Genomic DNA, 19,148 nt, shown 5'->3' with positions numbered 1-19,148 from the left:
TGGAGTGTGTGACCAATATGCATTCCATGTTAAGGGGGTCTGGTTTCTGTGTGTGTGAGACACAATGAATGAGACAGCCATGCCCGAAACTGACATGAATGCAGTGTGGTGTGCTGAAAGGCTGGGTGCTTGCCCCAATCCACATTGCTTGTTATGGGTTTCTGGTTGGAAGTGAATAGCTTGAATGCCTTTAAGCCTGATTGGCTGCCTGCCTGCCTGCATGAATGTCCCTCTGTCTGATTGGCTGACTGAGCTTGGCTCAGCAGTTTGAATGAGGGACAGATGTGTATATCTGGGGACCTCTCACTTCCCAATCTGTTCAGAAGCTGAAGTCAAAACTTGAAGCTGCTTATCCTTGAAGCCCAGCTGGAAGAAGAAGAATTCCTGCTGCTTTCCTTCCACCCAATTTAAAAGCTGTCGAGTCTATCGAGGACTGATCCGAGAGAGGACCTGGCAAGGAGACATCTTCCCGAGCTATGAGGGAATATGGTCCAGAAGCTGATCTTCATCAAGGTACCCTGGAAGCCAGCCCCGAAGGCTGTCGACCGGAGAAAGGGTTTACAGAGAATCTCAAAGTAAAACACCCAAACATCGAGGCCATAGAAGTCTATCGCCGTCGACCAGGGTTCACAGAATTTCCATAACCGCTCCGTCCAGAAGCCTGTCCAGTCGTGTTGCACAGAAGCGAAGTGGGGACAGTTTGACGCTGTGCTGCTCGACGACCGGAGCTGCACCGCTCCACCTTGCCTAAGAACATTAAGCAAAGGGCTCCCTTGCCATCAACGTCGACCACTTTGGCCCACCAGAGAAAGCCGAGGTCATCGACGACAGAGGAGAATCCGCCGGTGGGTTTCCCGCTACTGAAGTCCACAAAGGCGCCAACAAGTGACGATCCGAAATCCAGCGGTGGTCGAGTCCTGATCGTCGACGCTGACAACCGACGCCTGCTGCCGGGCCTGCGCTCTTCACTGAGTCTTCCTTGCGGCACCAAACTCTTTACATCGAGGTACATCTTTGAAGGCCGTCCACGATCAATCATCGACGAGCACCACGAAGGTCGGAGCTGCTGTATCGATGACAGTGTTCACATTTCTTCAAGGAATCTCGACGACCTGTGGCTCATGCTTTAAAGGGAGTTCACAAACGCGGGATCCGTCGACCAACCGTCAACGAAGTTTAAATGTACTGCGTGCTGGCTTGTAGTTGCAACAACTATACTGCGCAGTCTCCCTGGCAGCCCTATTGATCATCATTAACTCTTTGCTCCTCTTCCTTGTCCCAGTACCATAAGCATTATGGGTCTTGAAGTCCATAGTGGTTTTAGAGTTTTCAAGGCTTTTTTGTTTCAACTGTTTGTTGAACTGAAGGTTATTAGAAACAGAAGATGTTATGTGAATAGCAGGTACATTACTCTGCTCAACTTTACAATATGCCATCAATGTTACAGGGGGAATGGAAGAATCATGAGTTTGTGTAGTTACCACTTTCTCACGATATTGGTCTCCTCCCATTTGATCCTCCTTTATAATACCGCCCCCATGGTCAGAATCAGGTAGCATCTGCTTTCCCCTGGCCACATGAGAGGAAGCCAATACTGGTGTTTTAGAGATGATTCACAGGATTCCTCACATATACCACCTGGTTTTTCACTGATGCCCGATATCCAGGGTCTGCTTTTAGCTCCTGCTTATCATATATTTATAACAATCATCCCTGAATCGTATGTATACATAGATATACAATATATACAGTGTGTTTCTATATTTTTCTTAATCTTGTATATGTTTGGTTTCTCAGCCAGACACAACTCAAGTATCCACTCCAGCCAGGCTTTAGTCAGCGACCAACAGCCAGCCAGACAACCCAGCATTGAGGTGGATAAGTAACCGCTGGCACTAGTAGTTGTTTACCTGTAATGCAGTGTAATGTAAAATGGTCTTGTATGCCAAACATCTGCTATTTTGGCGGCCTCTCTGCCCACCTGCTGTCCCCTCAAGGGAGTGTATTTTCATCAGTAACCAGACATAATTACTATACTGATCTTCCAGACCTAGATTACAAATGGGGAATCAATAACCCACCTTTCCAATCTAGTGAAGGTGTGTTCTTGGGAAGGATGCACAATCCATCCAGGCATAATTTGTGCCAGCCCTGCACAATGCATTTATGAAAAACTTGGATTACTCTAGCAAGGCACACATGCGTGGACACAAGCAGGGGTAGAATGGTTGCACAAATGCCACCTTTGTGTGCAAGCAGCATGAATCCACTTGGTATTAAAGAATACAATGTTGCATGCCCATTCTTTGCGTTTTCATTAATTTGAGAATGTGTACACAACATAATGCAGCTTTTCCTTTTTGGGTAACATTTTTACTCAGACTTTAGACCATCATACAATGTACATGTCAGAGGAGAAATAGCATTCATGCACCCACCTCTCTTGAGTCATCATTGTGCTTGAGTTAATTACTGTAACAGTTTGTGGGGGTCATTACGACCCGGGGCAAAGGGATACCGGGCACCGGTAATGACACCGGTGCCGGTAATCCCTTTGCGCCCTATTCCGCGGTCCCTTTGCGGGTCCTTCTTTAATGCCTGGTTTTAGCAGGCGTTAAGGACGGGACCCGCAAAGGGATACCGGGGTCAATAACGGTACCGCAATTTGTGGTACCGTTATTGCCGCCTTCCCATTGAGTCCTATGGGGGCTCAAATGGGAATGGGGAATGACATTTCAAATGGGGACTTACCGGTCCCGCAAAGGGCAGAATGGACCGGTAAGTCCCCATACCACCACGTCGGTGGTGGTACCGGTATTGGTGCTAGTCATGGCGCTAATAGATCCATGACTAGCACCAACCTCAGAATGAGGGCCAGTATGTTATAGATCCAACCAGACATAGGGGGTCATTATGAGTTTGGAGGCAGCCATGGTGCTAATAGCACCATGGCTGCCTCCAAACCCGTGTCCGGGTCTGCGGTGTCGGAATGGGGATTTACCGGGACATTCTGACCTTTGCGGACCCGGTAAGTCCCCATTCCCCATTCCCATTCGAGCCCCCATAGGTCTCAATGGGAATGGGGAAGGAGCTAATAACGGGCCTGCAAATTGCAGGCCCGTTATTAGCTCCCTGGTTCCTTAATGGGTCCCGCTAAGGGTGGCTGGTAAAACCAGCCAGCCCTAGTGGGACCCGCTAAGGGACCTGGGAATGCGGCGTTAGGGGGTTAACGGCACCGGCATCCTTACCGGTGCTGTTAACCCCTTACCGCCACACTCGAAATGAGGCCCATAGTTCCCTTTTTGGAGGGGTGCGGTTACTTACTGAATAGCCCCCTGCCTCTTTTGTTTTGTTGGGACATCAGCACATTATTTGTATTTGAGTGTTGTCTGCTGTTTACTCTGTGACCTGGCTCTGTTACAGAGTCAGAGAGAAAGGTATTTGCTTTTTAAGGAAAGTTTGTTTTAATGGCAATGTCAGATGCATACAGTGAAACTCAGCTAGACTGACAAATTGTGACCTATGGCAGAAATCTGTCAAATGGCTACATTTATGTAATCTAACACTTGTTTTTTCTTATTGTAATACTAGTTGCGATGGCAGGTAGGTGGCATATTTTTATATTCTATCTCTGGGACATACCGTCCGCTAGGCTAGGTTTTCTCTCTGGCCAGGTTGCTTGGACTGACTGTGACATAGGCGAGAGCCCCATTTAAGCTAATTTATCTTTTAGCAGAGAAATGGATCCAAAAAAAAGAAGAGCTGAAAAGCTACAAGATAAAACGAAAAAACAGATCGAAGGAAGAGTCAGACAAAACAAAAAAATGAATAGAGGTTTACAGTTCAGACCATCAAAAAGTCACATGGCATCACTGGGACAACAATGGAAGGTGATTTTGCATCTTATTCAAACACAAGTGTTAAACCGGGTACTTCACTGGAATTTTCAACAAGGGTTCAAGATGTGGGAAGAGAGGAAGTGAGTGAATCCCAAGTCTCTGAAATTATTGAGGCTATCCCCACAGAGGTAGTTGTAAAAGCAACCAAATTGTTAGAAATAATTGAAGATCACCCCCACCCCCAGAGGGAGCAGTAGTAGGAACCAGACTGTTCAAAAAACCTGGGAACATCCCATAAGAGTAAGTGGCAGGTAGTAGTGCCAGTCTGTGGGACATATTGGATGATGCCCCCTCCACAAAGGAAGTGGCAGAAACTAGTCTGTCAGAAAGAAATTAGTACACACCCCAGAAAAAGAGGGAGCCAGTGAGACCAGTCTTTCACAAATAATTGTTGATGCCCTGACAGTGGTCTGTCTGAAAGAATTAAGGACATCCCCTCCAAAGAAAGTGGGAGCCTATATAACCAGTCTGTCACAAATAAAGGAAGATGACCCTACAAGCACAAAGGCAGAAACCAGTCTGTTCAAAAAAACGGAGGACATCCCTCAAGAGGAAATGCCAGCCATTGGTGGTACCATTCTGTCACAAACAACTGAAGATGCCGACACAGAGGAAGTGGAGGACATCAATCTGTGAGAAATAATTAAGGACATCCCCTAAGAGGAACTGGCAGGTCTGTCTCAAACAACTCAAGATGCCCCCAAGAAGGAAGTGCCAGAAACCACTTTGTCTGAAAGAATGGGTGGCATAATCCCCCCCACAGGAGGTGGCAGGTACTAGTCACTCAGAAGAATCTTTATTTCTTTTACTTAATGTAGAAGACTCAAGGAGCTGGGCTGTGAAGTACAGGCCACAAAAAGATAATCCACAGATAACAGACATTTTTTGAACATCTAAAATCAGATCAACTCTAATTTCTTTCAGCATCATCCAATTCAACCTTCCAAACATAAACGGATTAACGAAGTAAGCATTTTGGAGGAAAGATGGGAATAAACGTCACTGAGTAACTTACACTGATACACAAAAAGCACTTTTTTCACAGTTTTTATACAATTTATTAAACTTGGAGAAAGTGGTCTTTTGTGTATTAAAAACTGGAGACATATTTACCAGAGCATTAAAGAACATGAGGCAAGTCAAGGTAATCAAAGGTTCAGGCTATATGATAACATTTTTAGGAGTTGACATAAGTGATCTGCTCTTTCATGACAGAAATGAGCTTGAAGTGAGCAAATTAGAAACAGGAGAGACATATTGGAGCATGTAATTGACATTGTAAAAGTAATTAGGAAAAGGGAGCTCAGCTTTTGTGGGAAATCAGAGTCCATGTTTGAGCTGGATAAAGAAGAGCTGGATCATGGCAACTTTCTTGTAATCCTTCTGTGCCTAAGTGAATCTGACCGACCTCCAAAGGAACACATTGATGCCCTTAAATCCAAATCCATAAAGAAAGTTGGGCAAGGACGGGATGCATCTGTGACGTTCATGGCAAAGACCACTGTTGGGAATGTGATTGAGCTGCTGCGCGTTGACTTAAATCAGATACGCCTGTATGCGCAGTACAGGCTACCGGACCTATGTTTCTTGCTAGCGGGCGGTTTATGTCGAATAGTAGTCGCCATTTGTTGACGAGACGTGTGATACCCATGTGGCTCTGAGATCGCTTCGAGATTACCAAGTTGGGCTACAAGACTCCTGGAGGACTAATAACGTCCTTTCTCATCTTGTTACTATCTGGACACTATTGGATTGGACATCCACTCCAGTCTGGCTGTCATCTGTACAGTTTGAAACATTTGGACGCCGAAAACCTGTGTGGCAGTCGTTACTGTAACTGACAATAGGGGCTTCTGGCTGCTTTCTTTTAAGAGTGTATATTTATCTCCTGATGAAGATGTTACCCAGATAACGTTAATACGTCGAAACCGGTTGAGAAACTTGAGATGAGGTCGCCTGTTGGACATTTATGTGATCCATCTCAACCTTTGACCACTTTTACAATTTATTGTGGCCATGTACATTGATTGCACATTTCTTTTTTATAACAATTGAAATGATTAATTGTTTGTTATGACTTTTCATAGGTTTTATCTTATACACATTGGTGCTTGGTATGAGTGTATAGATGCATGATGGACGCATGTGGACGAATGAATAAATGATTGAATGATATGAATTGTATTTAACTTGTATGCTCTTAATTTTCCTGCTATGTAAATTGTAATTCTAGTGCTGATTAAATCATGATTCAATTCATATATTAAAATAATGTATCAGGTATAATAAAATCCTTTGATACCTTGTCTTTGAAAATTGTATCCTCTGGACTTCTTTTCCGAGACTATTGGTAATACTAATACCCCAGCCCAGATTGTGGGTTTTCCTGTGGCTTTTAGAAATATATATGGGAATGTGATTGAAGCCATTTGCAATCTGATAAAAAATGTAATTCAAAAAAGAAATACAGGAAGCCAGCCTATTTTCAATTCAGATAGACTCAACCCAAGATGTCAGTGTTAGTGATCAATGCTTTATAATAATTATATTTGTTACAGACACTGTAATTGAATGCCTGCTAGCAGTAACCAACTGCACTTTGTCGACTGGAAAGTTGGTGCAGGGTGTTATTAAAGATAATGTTCTTGACCTAAGTAAGTGCATTGGGAATTCAACAGATGGTGCATCCAATATGCAGGACTAGTATAATGGTCTCACGTCCTGGCTCAGCGACGATTCCCCTGGTCAAATGTATGTTTGGTGCTATGCTCATGTATTAAATCTTGTACTTCTAGAAGGGACACAAGCATCAAATGAATCCACAGCTTTATTTGGTCTGTTAAACCCCAGTGCAGTTTTGTTTTTGTGAGTCCCACAAAAGGATGGATGTGTGGTGTGAGCTGTCTAGAGAAGGCGCACAGTCCAAATATTAGGAAAAACAAGGTGGTGGGCAAAGGATGCAGCACCCTGGAAAGTTTTTGGCTCCTTTAATAACCTGGACAAAGCAATGTTCATATATCTGGTCGTAGCACTTAACAATATTGGCTCAAACATGGATAAATTCACTCCAAACATCCGTTACTAAGCTTTAAACTTTGATGAGGACTTGTGCAAATTCCAAACAATGCTCACAGCCCAGTTCTATCTTTGAATATTTCATTCTTCAATGCTGTTATCTAATTCTCCTCAGACAAGTGGAATGGACATCCTTCAGGCATAACAAATGGTCTCAGACACTACAAAAGCCCTTGCTGCAGAGTCAAGAAATTTTGATTCCATGTACTGTGCAGTGGAAAGTTTGCAGAATGGGCCAATTTGGTTTGGAATAAAGAGGCTGTGATAAAGAAGGGAAAACATCGTTCCTGGGGGGAGAGTGTCCCACAAAAAGAGGAAGATTGGAATGAGTTCAAGGGATGAGCTGATCCTCTTGGCTAAATAGCACTGTAGAGTTAGTGCACATAATGCTGTAATTAATTAATCTCTGGACCCAGATATAGTGTGCCTCGATCCCAAAAATGTCAATGTCTACCAAACAAAGCGCTTGTAAATATTTGTTCCTTGCCTGAAAGGATTGATGACTCTATAACGGTACATGGATGAACAGAAGAACCTTTGGAGCCAAGTGGTCTAAACTGAAGAAGACACTACCTGAAGAGTATGCCTTTGAAGACCTACCTAGTTAATATCCAGCACTACAAGAGGAATTTGGAAACAAACCTAAAAATGTAGAGCCAAAATGGAATACATGCCGTAACTGCACAGTATGTTGCTACTCAATTCTTAAAAAGTACAAACATTTCAGTAGTGCTTACCGGTAATTGCATTTGGAATACAAGTTCATCTTAACATTATCTTGTACACAAGTAGCAAGTAACATGTCAAAGAGGTTTTTTCAAAATTGAAGAATATTAAAATCAACTAAGAAACCACCTAAAGCAGGACAGCGTTGAATCCTTTAGGCTCATATCTGTAGAACGAAATGTGCTACTCCAATTGCAAAATGTAGACATAATGAACCTGGTTGAACAAAAAAGGGATTGTTGCAGGAAACTTTGATTGAGTCATTTTCTAGGTTTTCAGGTAGAGCTTTTTGCCAGCTCGTCTATGCATGCAACAATGCTCTTACATTGAACCCGGGAGGGCTGAGAGAATAGCTGCTGGGCAATACACTTGTTTTGGAAGCAAGACGACACAGAGCAACACAGGTTTGAATCCTGGTGATGTGCTTAGAAAGTGCACTCCGAATAAAGCATGTTAAAAAATATTAATTATTTTTCCCTCAGCTCCTTTCGTCATGATTTCCGCTTCTGTTGCAGGTGTCGATGGTCCCGTTGACCCCCACACACTAAGTAGTGTAGATATTCGAACCTACGGAGTGGATATGTGTTGTTGGCAGGAATCTGCATCTGGGACATGCAGTTGATATGTCAGTGATGCATTCCTACTGCGTATTACGACCACAAAGGGGCAAGTTAAGGTTACGGTCTAGTTTGTGGCATGCGGATGCCTTCGGCAGAATTCATCTATTTAAACTTAGAGGTTCAGAACCCTACTCCTGCGTATGCATATGCCATTGATAGCATTCCTTGTACTACACTCAGAGGTTTAGAACCTAATTCCTGCACTGAAAAAAGTTCTACTATCAGGTGTCTTTTACCAGTCACCTTGCTGATATATGCAACTTGATACTATCATGGCAAACGGGTACAACAACCATTCTTTGGCAATGCAACGGATCACCTTTATAAGATTGGGGTGGGAGGTTATTATCCTGGGCATTAACAAGGTCTGTTCTTTTGACCCCGAACTCGCATTTGATTTTGTAAAACACAACTTTGGGGCACATGCTTTTACCTAGGAGATGGCTATGTATTAACATTGACGCTCCTATTCCGTGGCCATTTCTCAATACGCCTATTAACTTTTCTGCACAATCGATGCAGGCTTCAGGGCATTATTAATCCTGCTTGACTCGATTTAGCCTAATCATGGCGCTGTATTCAATGTTCCATGCTGTGGGCATTTACATTCACTTGATTTATATCTTTTTGTCTCCCTGTATTAGGCCTCCTAAATAAAGGATCACCCTCTCCATTTACCTCCATTGAAAGGTTTCCATAACTTGGACGTTATCCAGCTTTACTTTATTTTGGTCCACTATTTTGGCAATTTTGCAAACACTTAAAAACAAGAGGTTAGTACCAGTGTGGAAGCTTAGTGATGTATATTCCTTGGGTTAGATTTTGCTGTGCTATAGTGTAGAAGTTTGAGATAATTTAGCTATATCTTATACTCCACTCTTTTTGTCTCCTCAGATGTAAATTGGTTTTGATCCTTTTTCTTGTTGGGCTGCGTCTACAAAATAATAATGATTTTCTGCGCAATACGCGGGCTAATCTAGGTGAACATGCTATTTCTCTATATTGATCGTCCGTGTTTCAATGTCTAGATGTTTTGATTTGTAAGAGGTTCAGTCAGTGTTTTTATTCTAATTTTGTTCTTTTTTCTTATTTCATTTGTTGTTTTCAATGTTTTTCTTATGGGTTGATGCTTCTACTAGATTTGAGACCTACAATCAAGTTTGGAACAATTGAACGTTTCATCTATGAGACCTACTGGGCTATTGATAAATCATGTATACATTTTGGCATCAGTATGTTTCAAATGTGACTTGTACTCTATAGTGTGCCCTGACGAAGGCGACTACCAGTTCATTTGAGTGAACTAGATAGAATCTTGTCGTCGAAACTGTAATGTGTATGACACCATAACATCCTATATTTACAGTTGGCATTTAGCACTTTGGCACTAAACACTTTATTTTGCCTGTAATACTTTTTGCGATAGCATCTCCATCACTCAATGAAATGTACTAATATCGAGATGGACATGCATGAGTCTTATTAGCATTTGGTCAAGAAATTTGTGAACTTAAAAACTCTTTTATAAATGTTTTTGATACAAGTATTTTGCACTATTATTGATCTAAATTATTTTTAACGTTGATATTTTGCGAATGTATTATGCATTTTTCTAATGTGCTTGATTAATATTAAAATATGATGTTGTAACTGGTTACCTGACTGAACTTCTTCCTTTTCCACCCCTACTCTATGACATGAGTGCTTAAATAATTCCAGTACTTATCCATGTGACTTCCTCCTTTGGTTCTTACGGTCTAGTTCTCACCATGGTTCAGAGGAAGCAAGCACTGTAGCACAGACTATCCATGGGAGCACAGAGTCTGGTCTCATGATATTGTCCCAATATATTGTATAGCTGGGCGATGAAGGATAGCCCAATTATGTGCCTGTTTCCAGGGGGCAGATCAGGACTATGTTACTGTGTATGGTGTGGCTTTAGGATTAATGCAGTTCAGATTTACAGGCAGACCAGCTAGTGCACATTCATACAGCACCTAGGTGCCAGTATGTTGGGGAGGTGCATCTGGTTATCCACTTGCATTAGGATGCAATCAGATTTCCCTCCCAGGGCAGCTTATAAAGTCGTGAGATGTCAGCTTGTGATTCCCAGAGTGATGATCCCTGAGGGTTCCCAGACAATAGGCCAATGCAGTAGTGTTAATCCACATTTATAAGCTGTGGCCGGGTTAAATTTTACATTTAATAATGAGCCTCGGCACCGGATCGTCCTTCATGCGAGTCCGCTAGCCTCCAGTCGGTGTGATATGGGTGTTGGCAGCGACCGCGACGTCGAAGCTCCAATCAAGCAAATATGGGTGCCTAGCAAGTTCCGCGGGCTCTTTGGGTATTCCGCGCCATGTGGAGCCGGCCGTGCACAGCCTGCAGTTCGTTTTAGTGGAGCAGGCAATTGCGTGCATGTGAGGGCTCCATAGCTGTATCAGAACGTGTACGGATGTTAGCAAGTTGCTGCAATGTGGATTTCAGCCCAGTGCATAGTTTACCGTTAGCGCAGCCAAGTGCTTCCGGTCAGGCCTCTCACTTAGTCAGCTTGCGTAGTGCAACACTCCGGCATGCCTGGCTGTGTCAGCCGGCAGTAGCTCCTCCCCGCTCTGTCTCACCCTTCTTCGGTCCATTGCTAAGCCCGCAGACAGCGAATAGAAGTGATTATCGGATCGCGGGTTCTCTGTTTCACCAGACGCACATTGAAAACAGGATTTATGTTGAATCAGGATTTCCATGGACCCAGAGCAATATCTCAGGTGGCCCTCTTCCTGGCTGCTCAGCAGCGCCCCCCTCTAATTTTCTCTTTTGAAGTAAAACAGTAGATTTGGGTTAGGAAACATCTTAAAATCTTACTGTATGGTACCTCCAAGATTCACATTTGACCATAATCATTTAAAAAACTACGACCTCAAAGACGTAGTTCAGGTGAAATGCGAAATAGATGTAGTCTGAAGCCAAGATGTGTCTCATCAAAGACCAAAGAGGGAAGGGTGATACAGAACATAGAAGCATAATGTTTATTTTTCTGAGAAAATGGTACCCTTTGTCAAGACTGTCTGTACTGTCATCAATGAGGACAATATATGAACCTTTCGGCTTTTCATTTTTGTGTATCACATCATTTTTCAGTCCAGCTACATGACTTTCCACAGAAAAAAAGACTTTCCACAAAACTCTAAAGGCCTAATTCATAGAGTGTTTTCCAACAGGGCTCTGTAATAATAAAACGCTCTGTGAATTCGGCCCTGAGTATGCAAAGGATTTTTTTTTTTGAGTTGTGTTGTAATATTTGAACATAAATACAGCCTGCAAGTTACTTTGCAATGTCATCATTTGGTTAAGTATTGCTTATTAAATGCAAATCTATAATTATTATCAGTGGCAACTAGTAGACATGCTTTGAGTCTGGTGCTACAAAATAAGTACAGGGTTATGTGATGATGTGTTTTTTTTTAAAAGAGCTAAATGAATGTTATCACTGGTTTTTTCAAGTGTTTACACAAAACATTACATGCAACAAACACTGCTAACCCCCCATAACATACATAAATAGCATTTTCTGTAAAGTCGTGAAGTGTCAGGATTCACGGATGAGGGACACTTTCCTTTGGGTGCCCAGACTATATCCTGTCCCAGTCCAACGCTGACCATAAGCCCAAGAACGAGAGATAAGGAGTAAAGGAGAGATGGGGAGCACACACACTGAAGAAGAGGGTTTAAGAACAAAAAAAATGGAGGTTGCAATAGTGGCAGTGGCGTGAAACTCTGCACACAATAGGGGAACATATGGGACAATTGATGCCAAAATACAGGTCAGAACACAGGGAGTTGGGAGTGCCTACAATGAAGAAGGCAGGCCTTAAAATGAGAGGAGAGCAAATTGGTCGGAGCTTGGGGTTTGCGAACAAGATGAAGTAGAAGGGGAAGCTATAAGTAAGAAATGGCACATGGAACACGTAATTAAATATATTTTGCAAAATCAACATTTTGTTGCAGTTGGAGGTGTCACTTGCTCAGGAATATAGAGTGCAAGTAAAGAGCAAGACACCCGTGGTCTTTTTCTCTTGAGTGGGGATATCTGACATGCTTTTGTGCAAAACAATGGTGGAACACACAAAGGTTAAAAATATTTTTATAAAACATGTAAGTGATTTCAACCCGGCACTCCACCTAAGTCAATGCCTAGCGTGTGATGCACAGTTGGAACCCTTAATTATATATATTTTTGTCTATCAGTTCTTTGAGTTCTTTTATTTCTGAATGATGTACCCTTATATCACGCCCCTCTCTTTGAATCCCCCCCGGTCTCACTGAACCAAGAAGCAGGTTGTTTTGCAAAGTTAAAAGATTTATTTTATGGATTTGAACAATATATGTGACACACCTTTATGAATTTGAACAATATATATATATATCACACTATTAATATTTATACAATGATCACCATTGGGGGATATCACAACAATCAACAATCTCTTTAATCAAAACGAGTATGGATAAGAAAATTAATGCAGCCTAGAATAATACTTGATATGGATAGGAAAACAATGCAGCGCAGAATAATACTTGATATGGATAGGAAAACAATGCAGCGCAGAATAATACTTGATATGGATTCAATCAAATGCAATGTCACTCTTTCCCCCTGATACTACTCAATCCCCCATAATATGCAATATAGAGATGGAAGGAGAGAAAACAGGTTTCAAGAAAATACGATCTCAACCAATACAGTTTCAATCCCAGTCCCCCCTAGCAAGCAGAGAGAAACAGGAATGATTTCAAAACAGTTCAAATGCTTTTGAATGTGGCTTGGAATGAATGGGAAAAATGCTAAAAATGGATTTAAATCACTAAATTGGATTCAAAACTAGTGGGAGCCGCGTTGGATAGTTCCAGGTAAACACTAGCAATGATGAGTGGATAACTAGCAAATTGAAAATTGAATTCTGAGTTCAGATGCAAAGAATAGCTGTTTTACACGTGTTGAAATTGAGGCAAATGCAAATGTGCGGCAAACTTTTCAGCGTGCGAGAAACGTGATTACAGAAAATCTACAAGGAGTTGGAATGCGGTTTTAGGTTCGTTTGACAGCTGAGGACGTTTCTAGCATGTACGGTATGGAAGTTACAGAGGTTTTAGTAGAGGTCGATTTTTCTCAGAAAGAGTCAAGATTTTCAAATGAAAGATGCCCTTTTGAATTACAAACAAGAATTTTCTTTACACAAAGGGAGGCTATGAAGATGCAAGATACCCAACGGACAGCCACCAGAACAGCGGCGCCTCTGCTCTGACTTTTGCCCGCCAAGACACTTGTCTTTCTTCAGCAAATATACTAGCACAAAGATGAATTTATCACTACAATTAACAAAGGACTATTTGGATGAGGGAAAGATTCAGAAAAACAAGAAAGAGATTCTACAATGCAGTTCTGGATATGATAGAATGGGTTGGATAGGATTACTTAAGGATAAGATATTGGCTGTGGACAATTCTATTCTAGATACTCACAACTATGGTTTGGGCTAGGCCCGTCAAAGATCTGGTCAAAGGATTTGGACTGGAATCTGCTAGCTCACCGGACAGGATTCAGGCACCCGGTTCTGCACTCAGCACGGCACTCTGGTCTCTGCACGGCCTCTGAACTGGATCTGACGGGTTGGTTCTGGGTTATAGCTATCAGGTTACAGCTCTGCTCTACTGGTTTGGATCTCTGTTCTGGCAAGAGTTCTTGGCAAGAAGCAGAAACAGCACAGCCAGGCTGTTCAATTTTTGGTGTGCCCCTTGGAGGTCTGGGGTTAAAATCAGGTTTCAAGATTTAAAGGCCAGCTGAGAAGGGTTCAGCTTTGGCATTGTGCCTTCAGCTTTCAGAGTTCTGGAGTCTTGGATCTGGGTTCTCCTGCAGAGTGCTTCGCCAACAGTCAGTTGATGGGTGAATGTGTGTCTCTCTAGGTCCTAGGCAGTTCCTATTTATGTATTTCCCAAAGGGGTGGGTAGGCTGAATTACTAAGCCCACCCTCTAGGATTCCTATTAGTTAAAGTATTTCCCCTCTCCTGATTTGAGAAGGAAATCTAGTGTCATAGTGATGCTGCATTTTATGATCCAGGGAGTACCTCCCCTTTGTTTAAGTAAAGTAAATCTATTTTTCACATAAATCATATTTACAATATCACCAACTTGCTAATAATACATATTCACATCACAGATTTAGTACAGCACGTACCCGCCCGAGTTCCATCTCGGTGAAAGCTTTAGTTCCAATTTTAGTTTTTCGCTCTTTTGGTTGGGTACCCAGTGTCAGATCTGTCCACATTTTTCTCCATACATGCACATGCCACCTGGGCATAATCCTGTGAAGTTTCATATTTCTAGCATTATCGCAATTGCTACAACATCAACATTTTGATAGTCCTGTCTCTGAACATCGCACAGATTTCAGAGTAGTTTCAAACTGTCAGCAGAAATTTCATTTTAACAACACTATATTTACAGATTATTACCAATTTTGTTCAGTTCTTTGTGAGTCTTTTTCAAAAAGATATTTTCTTGAGGGTCAAGATACACATATCTGTCTGGTGCCGCCCCCAAGGTTTGTCTGGGCCAGAGCACTCCCAGGCTCCCTTCCTGCTGGCAGTTGTTTTCTTTGACATTTGAATCTGCATATCTTTTCAATCAAGGGAGTCTTTTGTCTCTCCTCAGAGCAACAGGCCAAAATCTCCTCCCACCACCTCCATTAACAACTCAATGACAGTTCCTGAGCAGAGAGCAGGGGGGAGATACCTTTGAAATACTGTGGCTAACATTAGTTCACCTTTAAAACACTGTTTTAAAATTGTCTTTTCTAAAATGAACTTTACATTTTTAACAAATATACCCACAGATCTCTTCATTCCAGTCTTTTTAAAACATAGAAACTGAATTGTAGCAACTTATATTGCTTTTGATGGCAAGTCTCTTCTTTTCCACAATTTGATCTTAATGTACAAGTTTAACTAACAGCATAAGTAAATGACAGCTCTGACACAGGCGAACAGCGGTACTGCGCCCATATCTGACAGATTTTTCCAGGCAAGCACCTTTTTGAATGTGGCTTTTCTTGTGATGATATGTGCTTCTCCTGACATTGTGCTTAGGTGGATTCTTTAAATAAAGTGATGTTTAACACCCAACAAGGATGTTGGATCTTTTCTGATGTTTGGGAAACCATGATTTTGCACTTTCAACAGCCAAGGAAAAACGGATTTTAAAGCACTTCTGGGTTTTCCTTGGCAATGCAGTCCTGCCTTTTCAGGTAATTCCATTTCACTCGGTGGGCAGCCCAATGACAGGTTTTGGTAGTGTGGTCTCCGGTTCTACCACTGACACAGGCAAAATGGATTGGCGGCCTATTTTTCAGGTTTCCCTGCGCACTTCTCAGAGATTTCTAGCGCACATAAGGCTTTTCGGTGGCCATTCTGTTATTTTTGATGAAAGCAGCACACAGTGATGTTGCAGGGCAGAGCCTAGTGGGTCAGACCATCCCACAAGCCCCCCCTTGCGATTTGGCATTGATCGTCCATCAATGGGAAGTCGCAAGACTGGGATGATCAGTCTCTTTTCTTTTGGTTCCAAAAATGGCAAAGTTCATCATCTTTCTTCCATCAGGGGTTGATCGACCAGTTCCTCGCCCAGTCCTGATGTGAGTATGGATCTTTGCTTCCTGTCCCTGGGTGGTCCTCCTTGGTTTTAGTCTCCATGGTTTCCAATTCTAGGATGACAAAGCAAAAACATATTTGTAGACATTTCTCCACCACTATTGATGTAGTGGGGCGGACACATACATTTTGACAAATCAGGACACATTTTTCTATTGTAATTTATGGACTATATATGGAATATTTTATAGTTGGAATTCTAGAGAGCTGGAGTGACCCCCTCTGGGGTTCCAGGAGATTCCTCCAGTTGCTGCAGAGTGTGCCTAGGATGGCAACACTTCAGTTGGTTAATATGGACCCACTTATCTTCCTCCTCTGCCAAACTGCCTTTGGGGATGCAGATTTTGTAGGCGACTGGTGAGATTTTGTCTACAATTTCAAAAGGACCCCTCCAGGTAGGCAAAAATGTGCACTGTTTGGCCTGGTTCCTTTGGAAATTGTATAAGTAGACCCGGTCTCCTACATGGTATTCTTTTCTAGTAGTCTTTAAGTCATAGTGGGTCTTCATGCTGTCTGCAGATCTTTTTAGATTTCGCTGAGCATAGGCAAAAGCATGTTGAAGGTGTTTTCTTAGATTTTCAACATACTCATGAGTGATGGAGGCATTGATGAATGTCTGCTCTTGGGTTCTGTAGAGCAGATGCTGGGGAAGCACCATCCTGCGTCCAGTCATCAGCTCAAACGGTGACATTTTAGTTGCAGATGAAGGGGTAGATCTGATGGCCATTAGGACAAGAGGTAATTGAATATCCCAACTTGGCCCAGAATCTGCCACAAACTTTTTTAATATGCTCACAATTGTTTTGTTGTATCTCTCTACTGAACCACTAGAGGCTGGCCGGTAGGCAATGTGTAATTTCCTTTTGACCCCAAGTATCTCCCACATCTTTGTCATTACTTTGCTAGTGAAGTGGCTACCTCAGTCTGACTCGATCGTTTGGGGTAGTCCAAAACGCGAGAAGATGTGGCTGATCATCAGGGCAGCTGCTGTTTCTGCCTTGCAATTTGGGGCCGGGAGACGTTCCACCCACTTAGTAAACAAGCATGTCACGGTCAACATGTACTTGTTTCCCATAGAGGAGCAAATCACGGGCCCGATAAAATCGACTTGTAAATTTTACCATGGCAGTGTCATCCCCCTCTTTTGGAGAGGTGCACAGAGTGTGAGGGATGTTGGCTGAAATTGTGCACACACAAGACACCCATTCAAGTATTGGTCGAGGTCCTGCCCCATGTGTGGCCAGTATGCAACCTTTCTTAAGATTTCAAGTGTTGTATGAAACCCCCTATGACCCGCTGTGGCCTCATCATGGGCGTGACTTAACATCAGGCTTCGGAATGGGGTAGGGACCACCCACTGATCATGGCCAGCTAGGGATTGCCTTACCAACAAACCGTCTTGGATTCGGAACATTTTTGGACATTTCATCAACACTCTGAGGTCCTCTTTCCCTATGTAATCGGTATCCATCAGGGGAAAGTTCTCAGGGTCCTCAATGTGTTGATAAAACTTACCAAATATTGGATCCCCTTTTTGAGCCATAATCAAATCAGCATCTGGAGTCTCCTTACTCCATTGTGCAGTTGAGAGTTCATTGTGAGCATTTGTCTGGGACCTAGTGATGGCAGTGATCTGGATTTCCCCCAAAAGGGACTCGATATCAAGTAGATCCCCTTGGATGGCTCTGGTTTTGGCTAGCTGATCAGCTAAATCATTTCCAGTTTTGTCTGGTCCCTCTACTTTAGAATGACCCTTGATCTTTTTCCAGTAGATGGTCATCCCATTCGATGTGACCAGATCATCAATATTAAGAATTAATTTCCCATGTTTCAATGGTTTGTTGTTAGCACATAGCATGCCTCTGGTTTTACAGTTAACCAGGTGCTCCACAAACCCGTTCTGTACATAATCTGAATCAGTGATTATGGGCAGTTCGTGGAGTTGATGTTGGACAGCAGCAAGGATGGCTTGGTGCACAGCCATCAACTCTGCCACTTGACTACTTCGGGAACCAATCTTGTACCCAGCGGAGGGTTCTGGGGCATCGTTCACCCATGCATTCCCTACGCCGGCCACAAGTTCTTTTTCCTCGTTGTTGTCAACATGGTAGGAGCATCCATCCACATAGGCAGTGGGCATTCCCTCACACTTGTCTTCTTCAAAGACTTTGTGTGGGGAATTGAGGTATGCCTCCATGTTGTCCTTGATTTTTAGACTTTCGTCCTCGAGACAGTTTTCTCAGGTACAATCATGCAAGTCAGCCAGACTTTGCGCAAGGGGACTCTTCTGGTTTTGGCCATATCTGACCTCCACAGGAAAGCCTTGCATTGACAGAATCCAGGAAGTAATTTGGGAATTACTCACATTTCTGGCCCGGATTCTGTCACTTTGGAGATATTGCAGAGGGTGGTGTGGAGTCTCCACTATGATGTGTTCCCCCCGGATAAACGGGCGGTAATTCTTCAGTGCCCACACCGTTGCCAGGAGTGCCTTCTCACAATCATTGAATTTCTCCTCCGCAGAGGATAAAGTTTTACTCGCATAGGAGATTACTTTATTGACCTTGTCATGCTTTTGATTGTTATAATACTGCAGTGAAGCATGTATTTGAGAACCCTGTCTCCAAGAAGAACTCCTTGTTTTTGACAGGGTAAGCTAGGCAAGGCACTTGTGAGAGGCTTCTTTTGGGTTGTCTTACTGCCTCGGTTTGTTCTGGACCCCACTCCCACTTGACCCCCCCTTCAAAAGATGAATCAGGGGTCTTGTGATCTCTGCATAGTCCTCAATGAACTTTCTACTGTAACTAGTCAGTCCAAGGAGGCTCCTTAGTTCCCGCAGAGTTGTGGGGTCTTTCAATTTCTGGAGTGCTTCCACTTTCTTTTCCTGGGGACAGAGACCCTGAGGAGTAATCTCATGCCCCAAGAAATTGACACGGGTTCTACACCACTGTGCCTTTTGAAAGGAGAGTTTTGCTCCAGCAGCCCTCAACTGTGCAGAACATAACGGATCTCCACTATGTATCCTCCACAGTTGAGCTTTTAATGAGAACATCATCTACATAAGCCAGGTTATTCCTCTCACCCAGGTCGGGCATGGCCTTATGTAGAAAAATGTTGAATTCATTGC

The 19,148-nt window shown here is 42.8% G+C and overlaps 1 long non-coding RNA gene across 1 annotated transcript in view; it reads left to right on the top strand.

Moving 5' to 3' along the window:
• Positions 1-9,935, top strand: part of LOC138489760 (uncharacterized) — a 140,523-nt gene extending 130,588 nt beyond the window's left edge. Inside the window, exons 3-5 of the long non-coding RNA XR_011274887.1 lie at positions 8,965-9,093; positions 9,215-9,300; positions 9,460-9,935. This is a non-coding gene — a long non-coding RNA (uncharacterized lncRNA). The remainder of the gene's footprint in view (positions 1-8,964; positions 9,094-9,214; positions 9,301-9,459) is intronic.
• Positions 9,936-19,148: the final 9,213 nt, after the last annotated feature.

Source organism: Ambystoma mexicanum, chromosome 9 (assembly GCF_040938575.1).
Source record: "Ambystoma mexicanum isolate Mex_15411 chromosome 9, UKY_AmexF1_1, whole genome shotgun sequence".
In the NCBI taxonomy this organism is placed as follows: domain Eukaryota; kingdom Metazoa; phylum Chordata; class Amphibia; order Caudata; family Ambystomatidae; genus Ambystoma; species Ambystoma mexicanum.
The sequence above is the reverse complement of the archived record's forward strand: the minus strand, read 5'-3'. Positions and strand labels throughout refer to the sequence as shown.